Raw genomic sequence first — 14495 nt, forward strand, 5'->3', positions numbered from 1 at the left:
ATTATATTTTTTTTAATTTTTAAACCGAAAGAAGGATTTCTATACGTATACGTCCATTTTGACAAACGCGTTCATTTTTAAGTTTTAAAGCGCCAAAAGACGGATTTCTAACTTGTAACCAACCGATATATTCAAATTGGCATAGATAAAATTGAATCTATTGCCTAGTTAGCAAGTAGTTCATTATTTTTTTCAAACGGTACCGCTTTTAAAACTGAAAGTAGGATTTTTAGACGTATACGTTGTGACATAGTTCGTCGAGACACAAAACAAGATAAACTTGAACAGAGTCCAATTCTGATTTCTTGACTTTTATTTCTGCTTATTAAATCTAACCGCGGAATGTCCTTTCTACATAAAATATCTCGTTTTATACTGAAAAACACATACACATAAAATAATACTATTCCTTATAACATATTTGATTGGTCAAAGCGTTTTACTGACAACTCGTTGATTTTTATGTAATGGATGTAAGAGATAATTTAATAAGATTAGTATTCCCGCGGCAGTACTTTTGACCATTTGAACGTGGATCCTTTGTAAATACACGTCGCTGAGTAACAGATTCATTCGTCTAGAATATCTTATCTTTGACCTTTCGAATTGTTGATTTAGCCTACTTTAACAATTAATGTAAAGATATGTCTGGTTTTTACTTGCGAGAGATCTCAATTAAAGAATAATAATTTTCAAATCCTATTATCATAGCCAATATATCACAAAGAGTTAATATTAAATTTCCAAACTTCATTAATGTTATTATTGTTTCTAACATTCAAATATTTTCTTTATAGAACCCTTATTATTATGATATAAGATGTATCATTTATTACAAAAGTTATTGTATTTATAAATATTAATGTAAATAAACGTTTAACATTTTCTTACATTATTAATACATCTATTTAATTTCTAAAATCCATACATGGTTTTGTCATATTATTAAAACATCTCTTGATAATTTTTGACATACAGTTATGAAAATTAAATATACTTATAAATTCCTATCACATTATTAATATTATCTGTGCACTAAATGTATATCATATTGTTATATTATATCACATACTATTTATGTTATATGAATAAACAATATGTTGTATGGATTAGTTTTTCCTTAGTTTATCTCCCGAATCTTACAAAAGTACTAGGGATAATATCGTATACATTTCCATAGTGATAACAAATACAGGGCATAACAATTCGCCGTAGATCCAATAAATATGTTGCAGACAATCATAATGACAAATAATTCCAAATTCTCAAGAATGCACAATAACTTATTTTTTACGACGCTTAACTTCAAGATACGTATCACCCTATACTAGATTTTTAAAACAATCGTCTATAACGTATGTAAAACAATAGATATGAACGAAATTAGTAGTATTTTAGGTGTCACTGCTTTCGCTGCAGTTAGCAAATATGGGTGTGCTTCTGTTTTTCAGATACACATTTTCCGAGCAAATCGGATATATATAAGCAAATATTTATCACATGCTATACCCTGTTTCCCATGTAATACAACCATGACATACTTTTTTTATATTACACATGTGTAATACAACATTTGTATGCGTTTTCATTGGCTTAGGTTTCGTTTATTGACCAATCGCATTTTGTTATTTTGCTGAAATGACGTTGCAACGTCAAATTACGGATTATCATTATGTTTGCGTTAATATTTATGTAATTTGCTCACTTAAAAGCATGTGATAAATAAGATCTGACACTCGTTGTTATTTCATACCATATTTGATTAAACTCGTCCAGGAAATTCGTAAGTGCTTACTTACAAAATTCCGGAACTCGTTTAATAAAATATGGTATGATATGACAACTTACCAACACATATGAAACACAGTGAACCATAAGAAATGAGTAAGACAAACTTGTTCTGAAATTAATATTGTGAATTAGCGTTGGATTGACTGGTGGACTGGAACTGGCCATGTCTGATGACGACAAACTAGAAAGTGTCATACCTTAAAAAGAATCGTCCTTGTAATTGAGATAAGACTTAGTATGTACTGTTTATTTGAATGACGTCATCCTGAAATATTGTTTTAAGTGAAACAAAGCTCATGGTTTCAAGTTTATTGATTTATACATTTCTTTTTTCAACCATGAACTAGTTTAAGTAATATTTAATTGGATGATGCAATGAACGCAATGATCTAGCGTCTTCAAAGATAGTGATAGACTGAAACGAGGTATACATGTCGTTCACTATGTCATTACAATGTCAAAATTGAGGCTGTCGATTTTGGTGGCGGCATCAACATTGCAATTAACAGGAACATGGTACCTGTTTGCACCAATGGGGCGATATGCAACTCAGCTAAACATATTTAATGCATGGGTTAAGCTGTTTCCAAGAACGCATTGCATGTTGTTCTCAGATTCTTAGTACTTATTTTCATTGAAATGGAATGTATGCTATGCTTTGATTGGAAAATGTATGCTTTACAGGATTTAAAAAGAAATCTTTGATGAAGTTGAGTGCGTGCGTAGATGCATTGTTTTCTTGACAAATACTTAGCATAATGCGAATTGCATGTTTAAATTAAGAACTTGTTGGTCACGCATCATTTTCAAGCTGGGAATAAATACCAATCTAGAACATAATTTTCGTGATCTTACTATGTTTTGTTTTAATCTCGGAAAAGCTTATTACTAAATAGTTCATGATTTGTAGAACCATGACCTTCATGCATTGAGATATGCAAATGAACAATTCCTTCGCTCTGTAAATGTAATAATATATTTAAGACAAGTAAATATTATGTTTTGTTAAAATTGGTTTAATAATTCGCGTGTGTTTAAACTTAAAGTATATTCATGCCTTTGTAATCTTTTTATTGTTGGTTTTCCTGATGATTAAATAAGATAAATAAATCGACATTAACACATCCAATGTTGTTACAGAAAAAACTGTAAACGGTTAAGAATCAATTGCTGGTAGAGTCTTTCTTTGAATGTGCACTATCCTATCACAATGTGACGTAATAGCCCCGAAGAGATAAATAAATTAATTAGTTATGTTTATATAGTATAACAAATGATAGAAGTTAATATGGAGATATTTTAATAATTTGTTTGAGCAATTTATAAATAAAGTAACTTTTATAATTACTGATACATAAGAAAATGTTAAAAGTTTATTTACATCAATATTTATAAATAAAATAACCTAACAAGGGTTCTATAAAGAAAATATTTGAATGTAAGGATGAAGTTTAGAAATGTAAAAATAAATCTGTGTGATATATTGGTCATTTACAAATAATCTAAGAGTACACATAAACTAGAACTTGAATTAAGATCTCTCTATTCATGGTGATGTAGACTTAGTCAACAAATTGAAAAGTCATTTAGATAAGAGAATCGAGGGACCATATACTTCACAATGAGTTCAATTAACGAAAGGGTCAGCATATAGACATGAGATTAGTATTACTTCACATAGTTATTGAAATAGCACAGATGAACGGGTCACCAAAAAGTCTTATTTGCATAGGTTACACAAAATATTGCACCGACAACCATAACAGTAAAACTTTATACCAATACCAAGTAATTAGATTTTGTAGTAGTTGGCAAGCATGTAAATACATGAATTAATTGTTTTTTCTAGTATATTCCAGCAAGTCAACTAATCAGCAATAAGCACGTTAGCTAAGGACCAATCAAAGTTATAAAAAAAAAATTATGCAAATTACCCGGTAGACAAAATGTAGAGGTGTAGTCAGAAGTGAGGAGTCTGCGGGTAGATCTGATAAGAACTAGTGATTTGTCACGTCTTCTTAACGATGCGGCCATGTTGGCCTCCGCGCTGTAAAATTGTATTTCATGAACATTAGCAAGCGTTGTGTTAGACAATTTTCAACAGAAATAAATCTCGATGAATCTTTAACATTTTATGATTATGTAGACGAATAAAAATAAATACGTTTTTATTGTTCTTTACGTTTAGATCTCTTGAAAATTCCTATGATAATCTGCATAAATAAAAACATCAAGATAAATGACGCAAATGTGCTAAATTAATTTTAGCGCGCGTGCTATGTATGATATCTTTCTTGTTTTGATATTCATTCAGTCATTTAGTTACTACAATAAAGATAATACTGAAAATAAATCAACGCACGGCATTTCACATATTGAATTATCTTTTTGCTGCAAGGTTGATCAACTCAGTAGTAGTCTTGATCATCGAAGAAGGCGGCACAGTTTGCGTACATGCCGTCGTTGGGTTGCGGCAAAACCGGGTGATGACTCCAATCTAAGAAGTAGGCAACTTTTTCGTGCGGGTTAAGTGTCCAGATGCCTTCAGTCACCTCGTCCGTGAGACCAATCCAGTGTCGTGAAGCTTGACATAATGAGAGCTATGCTGTTAATTATTTGGTTTATCACAATTAGTAATACAAATTAAATAGCCATGTTTTACAGAAATATTAACATGGATGTTTGATAGTGTTATGGCGATGCAAACGTGAGTAATATCTGTTTCTGAGTATACTATCCAGCAATCAAATTTCGCTTGTTCTAAGTTTGGTTTGTGACAATATTAAGTACGTTAGTCGTGAATTCATACACTACGGATAACATAATGACACAATAACTTATTCATAACACCTCAAGAGGAGAGCTACTTATCTTAGTTTCCAACAATTAAAAGGTTGTAATTGTAATCTGATATTTAGTAGACATCGTATATACCCCTATAGCATTGCAATTTAAATAACAATACAGGCATGCCTGTTCGTTTCCCTATCAAAACACTTGATGCAAACAATTTATGATTTGAGTATATATTGCAAAGAAACGGGTAATTATAACAGATATTGCACTTTCTACTTTGTACACACATTTCATTATTATCAATATTTAACAATTCTATGGATATTAAAACCACACATGTATTTATCCCATTGAGATAACGTCAGTAACCACAGATCATTATTCATGTCATGTTTCCATTTTCATTGCCATGCATATTAAGTATCCGACCGTTGAGCGACCAGAACACGTAGAGTGTAACTCTCACAGAAAAACTAAGAAAATGTATAAGACAGTAAAAATAAAATAGTGTACTTATGATAAGTTATAAAGAAATGAACTACTAATTCCGATTTTAAACCATTTTATGTCATACTTGTGATTGTTAACAAGGTTATGACAAGAAATAAAGGAAGCTGACTCACAAGTCAAGCTTGTACCGTTTTATGAATGAAAAGGCCAAGTAAACAACGAACGCATTTTATGTATACTGTTTAGTAAATTACTCTGTAATACAAAAATAAGGTCAACAAGTTAACCTTGTTAGCACGGATACAGAAATCAGGACGTATATTGTGATGTTATTCGATGGTTCCATTTATATGAATTGTTCATTGTATATTGATTTGATATTTTCAGATGTCAATTATTGCGCTCCAAATCCCTGTGAACATGGGACAGTACGAATTATACGTGCGTGTGTGACTTGTTTTACACTTGGCGAAATTGCACTGGTAAATCCTAAACTATTTTTGCCGTCATTTCTATACAACACTATCGGTGATATTAACGTCAATAAGATGTAAATTATAATTAAGAAAATATATATTATCATAATAACCCCGTGAATGATATGTGATTATTGATTGGCTAATTATGATACAAGCGACTGCATTGTGTTATCTTTCCGTCTTTTCTATTTGTAGAAGTAAATCTTCTATAGCAATCATTTGTAAAAATAATAATAATACGTATTTTTTATGTTATTAGTAGTATCATTATTTGTATCTGTTAAATATTAATTATTATATTCTCCTAAATAGCATGAAATTTTTTTAACACAATTTCGCACAACTAATCCCTTCGGGAACCTTTTTTAAACGTATTTTAAACATTTAAGTTTTCCGAATATTAAGATCAGCATTTTTTAATGTTGCAAAAACGTTTATCTCAACAAATTGTCAATACTCAGTGATTTAAACGTTAGAATTCAAAATCGATCAACGGTCGTTTATAAAGTTAGTTCAGTCAAGTTTGCCACTGGCCAGGGTCCGGTTTAATGAAAAACTATAACACCCGACTGTAGTCGGTTGACTGTGTGGTCAACCGACGATCATCGGCCGCCAACTGACCACTCGTAATGTTCAAGGAGCACGTTGCCGCGACTGTGGTCGCACGACAGTGTGGTCAGGCGACTGCGGTCGTAGTAGTCGCTATTTTAATGAAAATTACCACTTCCGCTATCAACATCCGACGGCGAAAATACACGTGAACAATGGAATACGAAGACAGCAGCGATTCGATTCAATGCCATTCTTGATCCAAAAAAGAGATAGATATCCTTTTAGAGCTTGTTATCGAGAACAAGAAACTGCTGGGGGGGGGGGGGAAGCACGGGCCATTGGTGACCGAGGCAAACAAGCGGAAAAAAGTGGCAGGAGATTGTGGAAGCCATAAACGCGTGTGGGGTGGCGTTGAGGACAGCAGACACATGTTAAAACAAGATATGTGTTTGTCGGAAACATAATGCCCCCTACTGCGCCACTTCGAAGCCATATATTTGACCTTTGACCTTGAAGTATGACATTTACATTGACCTTTTACCACGCAAAATGTGCAGGTTCATGAGATACACATGCATGTCAAATATCAAGTTGCTATCTTCAATATTGCAAAAGTTATGGCAATGTTAAAGTTTTCGGACGGTCGTACAGACTGACGGACAGTTCAACTGCTATATGCTACCCTACCGGGAGCATAAAAATATACGGGACATAAAGAGGAATGCACTAGACTGACCACTCATCGCGTTCAAGGTACCAGCAGGAGACTCCCAGACAGTCTGAAACGGTACACAGACCGCCTTGACACCTGCAGGAGACTCCCTGACAGTCTGCGACGATGCAAGACAGTCTCCAAGACCGGCGGAGCACCTGCATGAGACTCCCAGACAGTCTATGACGATGCCATGACCATCTGGGCACCTGCAGGAAACTCCCAGACAGTATGCGACTGTTCCAGACGGTCTCAGAGACCGGCGGGCACCTACAGAAGTAGAGCTGTAACAATTCGGTTCGATGCACCAAAAAACCGGTTCAACGCCGCCGTTTCGATTTCGATACCAATAGGGCCAATTTCGATTCGATTCACTGCAATCTCGATCGATCCTCATTTTAAACCTTATTTTCCAAATCCGTCGTCTAAACGTTCTTGTCATTTGTAATACGTCTTGTTATTGGTCAATAGCCAATATGGCATCCAATTAATGAATGAATAACATGCTGAGCATTACATCAGCCGGTAAAATGGCTTCTTCAACCACGTCGAAAGACGCACCGTCAAAATTAAAATCAAAAGTATGGGAACATTCTGGGTTGCGCAAATGTTCTGATGCAAAGGCAACTTGCAAAAACGTGTTTTATTGACGTAAGTTACGATGTGGTTAGTTAACTAAACTGTGTGCATTCTGTTAAGAAGTCAACTGGAAGTTGTTTATATACTTACATGTTTTTTTTTTCTCTGTTATCCACATGTGATACATTGTGTATTTTATGTTATTTAAGAATTACTCAACAGGAAGTTTTGTTCTATAAATTTGTTTCTTATAAAACAATGTTGCGTTTTTAAATTTTATTTCAAACAGTAAACACGTTAATATTAAACATAATAAGTAAATAACAAATACGAAACATTTTAATTCATACTCTGGACAAACCACGCATGAAATAGTTTGCAAAATAAGATGAAAATAGTTTAATTTGAATTGAATCGAAAATAATCGAATCGGACCATTTGGTATCGAAATCGAATCGAATCGAATGATGGGTGAATCGTTACAGCTCTATACAGAAGACTCCCAGACAGTTTCCGAAGGTGCCAAGACCGTCTGGACACCTGAAGAAGACTCCCAGATGGTCTGAGACGTTGCAAGACAGGTTCTCAGACCGGAGGGGCACCTGCAGGAGACTACCAGACAGTCTGCGACGGTCAAGACCGTAATAACACATGCAGGAGATTCCCAAACTATCTGCAATGGTGCCAGACAGTCTCCCAGGCAGGCGGGGCACATTCAAGAGAATCCCATACATTCTGCGACGTGCCAAGACCGTCTGGGCAACTTCAGGAGACTCCCTGACAGTCTGTAACAGTGCCAGACAGTATCTCAATCCATGGAAGACTGTTTGGGAATCTCCTGCAGGTGCACGTGCCCCGACGGTCTGGCAGACTGTCTTGCACTTTTTGGGAGTCTTTTGAGGTGCCCAGACGGTCTTGTCACCGTCGTAAACTGTCTGGAATTGTCCTGCAGGTGCGCCGCCGGTCTTGGAGACTGGCACCGTTGCACACTGTCTGGAAGTCTCCTGCAGCTGCCCAGATGGTATTAGCACCTTTGCAGACTGTCTTGGAGTCTCCTGCAGGTGCCCAGCTTGTCTGGGAGACCTTCTGAAACCGTTGCAGACTGTCTGAGTTTGTCCTACAGGTGCACAGACGATCTTGGTACCGTCGCAGATTGTCTGGGAGTCACCTGGCACGTGTTTTGGGTGCCGACAAAGCGTCAAGCGACGAGCAGTCGTGATGTGAGGGGTGGACTGCGGTCGCTCGACAATATGTCGAACAACGTGCGGACGACTGACGTTCGTCGCTCTCCATTAAACCCGGTTATCGTCGCACGACGATTATTCGCTGGTACAACCATAGTCGCCCGACCATGGTCGCTCTCATTAAAACGGACCCAGGTGTCAAATGCATTATATGTACATAGACAAATTAACCGAAATATAACTACTAAAAACGACGAGACCCCGATGTGTAATATTGTGAAGTTACATCGTGTAGTAATTCTTCAAAACATGTTTTAATATCACCAGATTATGCATTTTTGTTTAGCTGCGACGTTTGGTTGTCAGTTTAATGCGCTTCCTTAGCTCACAGGTCAATGATACACCTGATAGTTAGGTATCAAATTTCAATACAGACAATAAGTTTTAAACAACTTTGAACAGTGCGCTTCATGTAAATTTAGCGTTTTGGAGAGTGACAACTTAAGTCGGTGCTTATAAGATGAAGGTCACTAAAAGGGAACACATGTAGGCTTTTTTTTGGACTGAACATTTTTCGTTCATCGAATAATCTTAAAACAAAGGATAAACAAAATTAACCAATACCTAGCGACGTTTTGCGTGCGCAGCAGGTGTCCATCGCTTTAGGTATTCTTATTTACATATGTGAATTTTTAAGTAACATTATTCACATGTTGCTAAATATACAAGTATGGATCTCATAGTACTTGTTCGCAGAAACATTAAGACCTATCAACTGATTATTTATTTCAATGTGCAAAAGGGTGAGGTGACATGTACAATTATGTATATAGATTTGAATTTGAAGAATTAACACTATTTAGAACAGTACAAACACTTAGTATGAAATTCACCTTTAGAATTTAGTGGACATGGAAAAGAATGCCTGGAGACAAGAAACCTTACAAGTTTCAGTGGCGTGTACAGAGTTCGACCTGCAGGAACGAATCAGGACATTCAAGTGTACTGTGACATGGCAACGGGCGGATGGGGATGGACGGCATGACGTACACACACTATTTTATCTTGAGGCCGTTTTATCAACTAACCAAATACTGATTCAGTAAATTTGGGTCATACGCTTAACGAAGTAAGACTAAACCGTTTCGTATCCCAAACTATTTTACTGGATGAGAAAGTCTTTCTGTATGTTTATAAATGCTCAGAACACACTGACACTTGGTGATTCAGATTAAACATGTGTTTGCAATAAACAATGTTTCATTATCTATGTACACTGGATAAATCAAGAAGTACAATCGCTAGAATATAAAGAAATACTTCAAAATAAACTAAGTGTTTACATTTACTAAGACGCGAAAAGAAATCTGAGCAATTTAACAAATGTATACGTAATGAAACGAAATAAATGAATCACAAACATATGTATAAGCTACTTTAAGAAAAACACATTCAAGAAAACCATAAAGATTAATGTTCCTTGAATACAATGTCTAATGTAAATGGTTTTGTTGAACTACCTAAATCCAAGAACATTTTTATTTTGGAAATGCTTCATAAAACATCGGCCATTAATTCGTGTTGGTTTTCAGTTTTGTTGGCGTCCATCAAATTACAATTATGCCACAGTAACAGTAGAAGTAGTAGTAGAAGTAGTAGTAGTAGTAGTAGTAGTAGTAGTAGTAGTAATACTACTAGTAGTAGTAGTGGTAGTATTAGGAGAAGTAGTAGTAAAAGTAGCAGTAGTAGTAGTAGTACCAGTAGTAGTAGTAGTAGTGGTACTAGTAGAAGTAGTAGTTGTTGTTGTAGTAGTAGTAGTAGTAGCTGTAGCAATAGTAAAGTGCATGTATTACATTACATGTCACAACAAGAAAAATACAACATTTTAAGTTTTCAGTATTTTATCCATTTTATATCTTCAGAGTCACATGAATCACGCAAACACATGGATTAACTTTTTGTTCATAATTTGGATTAGTTGTGTTACATCTATTTTTTTTTGCTTGTTAACGTTAGGCCTGATAAGATGATTCATTGGGTTGGCTTAAAAATGTATTTCGGTACCTGACTTTTATTTAAACACTAATATTTTCACACTGACTGAAAATAAATTGGCTCAGCTGAATGTGTTAAGCCGTCGCCTTGACTGTGTAAGCTCCGCTTGCAATTAGTGCGAAAGAACCTGGTATAATTGATTTACTTAATTGTTTATCTGCAAGTTAGCGTGGGTCATGTTAAAGTCATGAATACATGTTGTTTATGGTGGTTTCATTGAAAACATCTAATTAATGTCCAACAATGAATATGAAAGTATAATTGTTTACCCTTTAACATATTAGGTTTATTGATAAAATAGTAATAAAGAATAGTTTGAATAATCAATACATATGTGAAGCTTAAGCTTGATAACTGTGTATACGTCTCATTTTCACAACACTGTTGAATTAGTGAATGGCTTTGAAAAATGTAATATGTTGAACACATTAAAAAGACTCGCTCAAACATTGATCAAATACAATTAAACAAAAAAGTAAAACAAGTAGCTAAACATTATTTAAAATAGCCAAATAAAACTTGTGATTTAACATGCAAGGTATAAAGGTGAGTGTATAGGTAATCAACTGAAATCGATACAAAATCATTTTAAATATGCAACTATCACTAGCATAGCTTTAAAAATACATTTTTAACTTTGAATTCATATATATATAACTAGCCTATTTAATGATAGCTTACACTTCTTATAATTAAATCAATTTTATTTGCGTTAAATGTTAACATTACCTAATTAACGAAATAAATATAGGTAATATAAGGTTTAAAGGTACCGTCAACCTCGTATGGCGAAAAGAAAAAAGACAAGTACTAACATACCGTATTTTTACACTTATTAGTTTTTATTGATTAAAATATCAAGACTGGTATATTACATTACATGAAAACAGTTGTGAAGTTTCCATAATTTCAGTATATTCGGTAATAAATTTTACTGGGTACCGGTACCAGGTAACAAATTACCAGTTTTAGAATGGACTATGGTATCAAAATCGGTATTGGCCTTTTGTAAATAAAAATAGATGAATAAGACTGATAATATACTAAAAATCTCCATGCAGGCTCGTTTGTAAAATATATAAACGATCATTTCATATTCTTATACGAGTATTATTTACAGAATCACATCTGAATAAAGGCATCGATTTGCAATACAGTCTACACGTTTGTGACAAGCTCTAAATAAGGTAAAAACTTAAGATGATAATGAAGTTCTTGTTCTTGCATTAGATTGGTTGTATAGGTTTCACCTGGATTGAGAAGTTGTAGAAACCCCTATCAGATAAGAAGTAACAAAAGCGACCTCAAATAATTCACAAATACGAACTTTATATTAGTTATCAGGGTTTATATTTATGTAATTTTGAAAGGACTTCAAATGTGCAGACTAACGGTACAATTATATTGTGTGTGTTTTTAAAATATAAAACAATAACATGTTTTAATAAGAAACGCACTATTTTCAATTAAATTAACAATTTAACTTTGTTAGAAGTGATATACTTTATAAAGTGTTTAAAAAGTTTAATATATAAAGTTTGTCCTATATTTTATCGCGTTATCTGCTAATATATTTTTATATAACACATGTAAACTTTGTATTTTTTATTAATGGAAAACAAAGCACTTTAAATAAAATCATTTTTTAACTCGACGAATTGAGAGTTTGCCCAGTTTTATTACCTGTAAGATGTTATTAGAAACACAATCATCATCTTGTTTAATGTAGACACATAAAAAGGGTATGGGAGTACTGACCCAGGATCCTGCGATAAATAAAACGGTACTTGAGTTACGTTGATGAATATCGGACATTGTTGACGCCCTGTTCTCAAAAGTTACTCTTTCTAGTTTTGGTTAAACTGATAAAACCATTGATCAGGCAATTAACGTGTGTATCTAGGTATTTTGAAAAATATCTTTTTCAGATAACTGGGGTAAGATAGCATTGGTTTCGATAAAAATTTATTTGTTATTTGGCGCTAAGTTACTCAAACAATTTTCCTATGTTCGAACACATTTTAACACATATTGTAAGACACTCCGCATAATGATATATTGATTCAATTGTTCACATTTATGCTTAAGTTTTCATACAAAAGTGACTGCCTTGCAGAAACAGATCCATTTTGGTGTTTTTGTATCAAAATAACAATCAGTTTATTAACTACTTACTGTCCTATTGTGATTACTCTTAAGTTGAAAAACAGTACCAATTAAATTAACAGTTTTCACGTACCTTTGAAATAACACAATAGCTAACTGCGATATATTTCTTAAAACATAACTACAGAGAGTCCAATCATCTCACCCATCACGAGTTATAACATCACGTCTTGATGAATAGTGAGACAGTGTTAACAAAACCATCAGATACATGTATTTATATTTATATAAAGATACCAGCTAATTGATTATAAGTTGTAGCATGTGGATGAAGATGTGGTAGGTTCAACGTCCGCGGTGGTGAAGATTAGGGTTTGGGCTAGGGTATAGGCTCGAAGCGAAAGATGAGACATGAGATGAGACATGTAAGATCATACAAGAGCTATTTTCATGTACACCAACATAAGGGAAATCACGAATATTATACATGTGACATATATCATTATAATTATAAATAGGGACACGGGGTCAGAGACTGGGTAAGGCAAATGGGACAGGGTGACAAGGAATGGTAAAAACGAATGGGAGATGGGAACATTGGGTGGGTATGGGTTGAATATGGACCGCGGACTGGGTAAGGCACAGGGTAAATGGACACACGGACTGTTTAAGTAACACTGGGTGTGAAGACAACGAGTTGATAAATAACATGTGACATACGCGACATGGAGACAGGGCATAGACACAAAAATCATCTCACGTGTTGCTTCACTTTGTCGTAAGTTGCATCATGTACAGTGCAGAAAGGGAAGAAGGGCAATGCAGCGCTCTCTAATAGTCTTGCCGGTTGGTTTGCAGAAGTTGTTTCGAACCCGGATGTTCCTGGCTCTTTCGAAGGACGAAGGACGAAGGACTCACAGACGAAACAGAAGCCCTGTGCCATATGATGGACGTTCAAGGGTCTTGACATGTTCTAACTGTTATGTAATTATCATGCATCTGATTGGTTAATGTTCAATCATGTGTATCATAGCAACGCCCTCTATGTACTTCTGCATGTTCGCCACAGGTCATACGATGTAGTATTAAATAACCACCAAACGTACTGCGTTTTTCTCTGTTTATGTTAACCCACATACACAATAAATTGAGGAGGATAACTGATTGAAAACCAGCGTGATTAATATTTCAGGATTTTATCAATTTCTCAGTAAATGTGCGTAAAAGACTAGTATTATCATGTAATGGCTGGACTCATCGGCAACGTAAGCGCATACGATAGTAGTGTTGAGTCATGGCAGAGTTATCAAGAAAGACTCAAACAATATTTCTTAGTAAATGACATTACTAATGAAAGGAAGGTGACCGCCATTTGTCGACGAATGTGCGTCTACAATCCATGCTCAAGAAATACGCCGTTGTCTTCAGTGATGGCATTGGAAAGGTAAAAGACATCAAGGCTAGGTTAACGCTAAAGGAAAATGCTAGACCTAGATTTATGAAAGCCAGAACAGAACCATACTCGCTCAAATAAAACATTGAAAGAATTGGATAACCTTGAGCGCCAGGGAATCTTGACGAAGATGAACACTAGTGAATTGGCAACACCCATTGAACCCGTTGTGAAACCTAACGGTGATGTTAAGATTTGTGAAAACTTTAACGCAACTCTCAATCAGGAAATCAACGTGGACAAATATCCTCTTCCACGCTTGGAAGACGTTCTTTTCATTTTGTCTCCCGGGCAAAAATACAGCAAGCTCGACATATCATATCGGCAGCTTGAATGCG

At 34.8% G+C, this 14495-nt stretch overlaps 1 long non-coding RNA gene across 1 annotated transcript; it reads right to left on the reverse strand.

Moving 5' to 3' along the window:
* Positions 1 to 3272: 3272 nt before the first annotated feature.
* On the reverse strand, positions 3273 to 12953 carry LOC127847664 (uncharacterized). The gene is made up of 3 exons (XR_008034107.1): positions 12838 to 12953; positions 4154 to 4375; positions 3273 to 3838 (listed from the first exon to the last, which is right to left on the reverse strand). It is a non-coding gene; the product is annotated as an uncharacterized LOC127847664 (long non-coding RNA).
* Between the last annotated feature and the right edge of the window lie 1542 nt (positions 12954 to 14495).

The sequence above is a fragment of the Dreissena polymorpha genome, chromosome 10 (genome assembly GCF_020536995.1).
Source record: "Dreissena polymorpha isolate Duluth1 chromosome 10, UMN_Dpol_1.0, whole genome shotgun sequence".
In the NCBI taxonomy this organism is placed as follows: domain Eukaryota; kingdom Metazoa; phylum Mollusca; class Bivalvia; order Myida; family Dreissenidae; genus Dreissena; species Dreissena polymorpha.